Source organism: Acipenser ruthenus, chromosome 1, assembly GCF_902713425.1.
Source record: "Acipenser ruthenus chromosome 1, fAciRut3.2 maternal haplotype, whole genome shotgun sequence".
Classification (NCBI taxonomy): domain Eukaryota; kingdom Metazoa; phylum Chordata; class Actinopteri; order Acipenseriformes; family Acipenseridae; genus Acipenser; species Acipenser ruthenus.
This window is the reverse complement of record NC_081189.1, coordinates 63,058,781-63,065,118: the sequence shown is the minus strand read 5'-3', so window position 1 is coordinate 63,065,118 and position 6,338 is coordinate 63,058,781.

Below are 6,338 nucleotides of genomic sequence, written 5' to 3'. Positions count from 1 at the left end.
CTTGTGCCAAACACATTTTGGTATAGCCAGATTAATTAGCTAAGAAGAGAAAGGTATCTAGGCATAGAAAAAGTTCCAGTATCTCTGCTGAAATTTGCTTTTACAAAATCTTTACCCCTTAATCTTAACCCCTTTTCTCATTTTTTGTAAGAGGATAAAAACAACTGGTAAGGTCTTTGAAAAAATAAGCCGTACAGTATGTAAAAAAAAAAAAAAATCTTAATTAACAGAGCTTTACATTGAAAGATTTCTAACATTTCTAACATTTCTAACATTTTGTTCTTCCTTCTAGAAATAAAATGGTCCACACACCATCAAACATTTAGTAATCAAAATGTTCAAACAGTTTTCAATGTGCAGGAATGGTTCACAAACCATTCTTATTGATAGAATTTCTTGTTGCAAACAGATTTCATATTGAAATACAGTAGTAAACAAATTAGAAATAAAAGCTTTTCAGAGCTTTTACTTTGCTGCAGAATCATTACATACAACCTTGTACTGTTGAAAGACATAATTAACATTTTGCTATGTCCACACAGAGGTAACTTTAGCATTTGTTTTGAGAATATATCAAGCAAAAGGTTTTGAAAACCCGTGATGAGTTTAATATGCTGCTAGTGCGTGAGACTTTTGAGTACTGTAAATCTAACCTCTGAAAACTGAACAGACCTACTAATGCCAATTAGATTTATTGAAGCTGTAGCGGATCAGTTTGTACTAAACTGATAACTGTTTTGAAACCAGAGCTCTTTGTAAACAGATGTAGCCAAGGGAACCTTTTCACAAATGGAACTCATGGTGACCTTGAGGTTTACACGCTGGGAAAAGTTGGGATACAGTTGACTTCTTGACTTGTGGTACAGGATTGTACAAGCAAAGGGGATCACTTTACCCTTTGTTTAGTTTTTAGCCCTAATTACAGCTGGGCAAGTCCCTGTCTTTCAGTGGCTGAGCACAGTGGTCACAACACAAACTTAAGGACAGTTAATATCAAAATTAGGAAAGTTAGCAGCTAAATGTGGAAACCATTACTTATTTATTTAAATAAAAGGTGAAATACATGATTATCACATTTACAGACACAGACAAAAGTAATGGCACTCTACGCTTATTATAGCGTAATTCAAGGTAACAGATTAAGGATGGGCATTTAGTAAACTATAACCACTTTTTAATAAAACAAAAAGCTAAATACACATTTTCTAGTAACGTAACAAATAATCTTTATCAAAAAACAAGCACATTTTTTTTGTTTTAAGTATTAGTTCATGACAAAAGTATTGGCATCCCTGCTTTAGTATTTCATGTGTTATACTTTTGCTTTAATTATGGCTTTCAGACGTTTATGATCATTCCTAACCAGTATGTTAATAGAGTATGTTAAATCTCGGCCCATTCTGTCTTGCATATTTCCTTCCGCTCAAACAGATTGGATACACAATACTTGGCTACAGCTGTTTTCAGATCAGTCAAAAGCATTTCTATTGGACTGAGATCTGGTGATTGTTAATGCAATTCCAGAACTTTTATCTTGATTTTCTTCAAGAATTTCAGAATTGACTAGCCATACGTTTTGGGTCATTGTCGTGTTGGAAGATAAACTGTCTGCCAATCAGCCTACAAGCAAATGGTATCATTGTACTTTGTAGAATTTTTTGATACATGGCTTCATTCATTCAATCTTCAATCAAACAAATGCCTCCAGTCCCTGAACTGCTAAAACACCCCCATATCATAATCAGACCACTCTAGGTACAAGGTTTTCTTCATTTAAGTATTTCTCTTTTTTTGGCAAACATACTGTGGTCCATTTTTGGGGAAAAGCTATGTTTTAGAACATAAGAACATAAGAACATAAGAAAGTTTACAAACGAGAGGAGGCCATTCAGCCCATCTTGCTTGTTTGGTTGTTAGTAGCTTATTGATCCCAGAATCTCATCAAGCAGCTTCTTGAAGGATCCCAGGGTGTCAGCTTCAACAACATTACTGGGGAGTTGGTTCCAGACCCTCACAATTCTCTGTGTAAAAAAGTGCCTCCTATTTTCTGTTCTGAATGCCCCTTTATCTAATCTCCATTTGTGACCCCTGGTCCTTGTTTCTTTTTTCAGGTCAAAAAAGTCCCCTGGGTCAACATTGTCTATACCTTTTAGGATTTTGAATGTTTGAATCAGATCACTGACAATTCTGGTCGCTCTTCTTTGCACTCTTTCTAGAGCAGCGATATCATTTTTGTAACAAGGTGACCAGAACTGAACACAATATTCTAGGTGAGGTCTTAATGCATTGTAAAGTTTTAACATTACTTCCCTTGATTTCAACACTTCTCACAATATATCCAGGCATCTTGTTGGCCTTTTTTTTTTTATAGCTTCCCCACATTGTCTAGATGAAGCCATTTGTGAGTCAACATAAACTTCTAGGTCTTTTTCACAGATTCCTTCTTCAATTTCAGTATCTTCCATATGATAATTATAATGCACATTTTTTATTGCCTGTGTGCAGTACCTTACACTTTTCTCTATTAAATGTCATTTGCCATGTGGCTGCCCAGTTCTGAATACTGTCTATATCATTTTGAATGACCTTTGCTGCTGCAACAGTATTTGCCACTCCTCCTATTTTTGTGTCGTCTGCAAATTTAACAAGTTTGCTTACTATACCAGAATCTAAATCATTAAGGTCGATTAGGAATAGCAGAGGACCTAATACTGATCCCTGTGGTACACCACTGGTTACGTCACTCCATTTTGAGGTTTCTCCTCTAATCAGTACTTTCTGTTTTCTACATGTTAACTCCCTAATCCATGTGCATGCATTTCCTTGAATCCCTACTGCATTCAGTTTGAGAATTAATCTTTTATCCGGGACTTTGTCAAAAGCTTTCTGGAAATCTAAATAGACCATGTCGTATGCTTTGTAATTATCCATTGTGGATGTTGCATCCTCAAAAAAAATCACATCTCCCTTTCCTAAAACCATGCTGACTGCCTCACAGGATATTGTTCCCATATAGGTATTTTTCCATTTTGGATCTTATTATAGTTTCCATAAGTTTACATATAATAGAAGTCAGGCTTATTGGTCTGCAGTTACCTGGTTCGGTTTTGTCTCCCTTTTTGTGGATCGTTAATACATTTGTAATTTTCCAGTCTGTCGGTACAACCCCTGTGTCAAGAGACTGTTGCATGATCTTGGTTAGCGGTTTGTAAATAACTTCTTTCATTTCTTTGAGTACTATTGGGAGCATCTCATCCGGTCCAGGGGATTTGTTTATTTTAAGAGCTCCTAGTCCCTTTAACACTTCTGCCTCTGTTATAGTAAAGTTATTTAAAACTGGATAGGAACAGGTCGACATGTGGGGCATGTTGTCCGTATCCCCCTTTGTAAAAACCTGTGAAAAGTAATCATTTAATTTTAGTCTCATCAGATAAAAGAGTTTTGTTGAAGAATGCTCCAGATTCCTGTTCATGTTTCATGGCAAATTTTAGAGGATTTGTTTTATGACTTTTCTGTAAAATTGATTTGCAGCGAAGTCTACATGCACAGAACTCTTCTGTTCAGGTGTCTATGTCTGATGCTTCTAAATCTTTCTTTGTCCTACCTGCTGTACCGGTAATTTTCTTTGGATGTCCACCTCTTTCAAGAATTTAGTTGAATTTGTTCTGTGGTACTTCTTGATTATTGCTCTGATTGTGAATTTTGGCATTACATAGTTCTTTGATACTGTTCTGTTGCCATTTCCTTTGTTTTAGTTTGCTACAAGTGCTTTTCTCAAACGTGAATCCATCTCCTTTGTCTTGACCATCTGCTGTGTTGCCAAAACGTTCTTCTTTAACAGATGTTGGAAATAATTACCTCTTTTCTGGCTATAGACTTTATAATGCAGTTTAATTACAGTGTAATTGTTTTCAATCAATTAGTATATTTTTTTAAATTGTTCTGTAACATTTTACAGACTTTTAATGTAAAGGTGCCAATACTTTAGTCATGAGCAAATATTTGAAATTACTTAAGTTATTTTTCTTAATAAAGATTGTTTGTTAAACTACTAGAAATTGTGTATTTTAGTCGTTGTCATATTAATTAGTGGCTAATGTTTACAAAATGCTTGTATGTAACATGTTGTCTTTAATTACCTTTGTGACATGTTGTAAGAGTGTACTATAGCTTTAAGACAAAGTGTACACATTACCCCTTGCATGTATCCCAGTGTGCAAGGCAGTTGTTGGCTGGACTCGACGTACAATAAACGTGTTATAAAAATCTCTGTGTATGCCTCCTCAATATGGAAAAGTCCAAACATAACAACCTTATATTAAGTGTAGGGTGCAAATACTTTTGTCTCCACCGTATGCATGTAAAACTGATGTGTGAATATGAATGTAACAGGGTCAAGAATGCCCTTTTCACATTTATTTTACTCTTGTATTATTTTTATAATCTTATTTATTGATTTGATAGTGAACGCTTTATGTTGTCTGACACTTATAATTGATTTGTATCACGTTATGTTGGCTTCTCCACTTGTTTCCCTTTATCTGCCTTACTGGGCTCAGACTAATTGAATTATTGAACAATTTATGCACCTGAATATAAATAGCCCATGTTTTTACGAATGGGTTGGCCATTTTTGTTTGTCTGTGCAGGAGTGGGAACGCAGCGTTTGGAGCTTGGAACGACGAGTAAGAGAGAGTGAAGCGGACCAGTAAATGGAGCATCCCGACCAAGTATTGGGCTGATTGTATGCAGGTGTTGAATAATGAATGTGAGCAGCTTGAGTGCTTTTAGCCTGTCAGTTGCCGACCGGAATTTAGGAAGTGAAACAGAATAGGCTATTCAGCATGGAGAATCCGCTATGAATGGCAGTGAATAAATGATGATGATTGCAATTGCAGATGATTTATGAACTGTGGTGGGCACTCAGGGCCCGAGTGAAAGATAAATTTGGCTGGAGGCCTCATCCACAGGTGCCTGACGGCTACCTGCGCGAGGCCTGCTGGAAATACATGAACAGTTACATGCATCCCAGTGCTGCAGATAGGAAGTGTCTATGAGCCACCTCCCCCCTCCCAAAAAAGACGAGGCCGCCAAACCATGAATGGAGAATAATAATAAATAATTAACGCACCCCACAAGGGTGAGATCAATTTGGCTGGAGGCCTTGTCCGTGGGTGCCTGACGGCTACCTGCGTGAGGCCTGCTGGAAAAACACAAACAGTTACATTATTATTTTTTGTTTATTTAGCAGACACCTTTATCCAAGGCGACTTACAGAGACTAGAGTATGTGAACTATGCATCAGATGCAGAGTTACTTACAATTACGTCTCACCTGAAAGACAGAGCACAAGGAGATTAAGTGACTTGCTTTGGGTCACACAATGAGTCAGTGGCTGAGGTGGGATTTGAACTGGGGATCTCCTAGTTACAAGCCCTTTTCTTTAACCACTGGACCACACAGCCTCTCAAGTTACATGCATCCCAGTGCCGCAGATAGGAAGTGGCTGTGGCCACCTCCCCCCCGAAAAGATGAAGCTGCAAAACCATGAATGATAATAATAATAAATAATTAACGCGCTCCACAGTGGCGCCCTGCCACCTACCCCCCAAACATCAAATTTAATGAAAATCAGCAGCTGAGACACGGCCCGTCCCCCAGAGCATGACTGCACTGGGGGAGAGAGCCCAGCCTCTCCAACCCGACCACTCACCACACAGAACTAAATACAAACCGCTCAGCACTCAGGTAAGGAAAAACCCGCTACTCACATATTTTTTTTATTATTTTTTAGGGGGAAACCTCATGGAATCCATGGCTGAGGGCAGCCCTTCCTCCAGGCTCTAAGCGGTCAACTCCCGTTTCGGCCTCCCAGCGCTTGACCGAGCAGCCGAAACAAAAAGAAACAACATGAAAGAATAACACACATGGCTTTTATGCGCTTGCTGATGATGTATTGGTTAGGGACGGATTCTCCTTTGCAGAAAAGCAACCAAGGTTACAATACTGTGATGCTGGTTTCTCTCTCTCCGTCTCTATCTCTGTGTTCCCTCCCTTGTACGGACATTGTGTATGTGTGTGTGTTTAGACCACTGTATTTTGTTTTTATTATTACTGTTTTACTGTGTTCTGTAAAAATATATATCCCCTCTATTCGCTGGGTAGCAGTGTTGTTACATTTGCACTTTACAAAATAAATGATAAATGATTCCCATTAATGTGAACCTTGTTTAACCGTTTGAAATCTCTCTACTTATTTATATGTGAATGGAATGATTGTCTTAAACAAGTACCTTGTAAACAATGTGTTGCTATTTTAGGATTTCTACAATAAACAA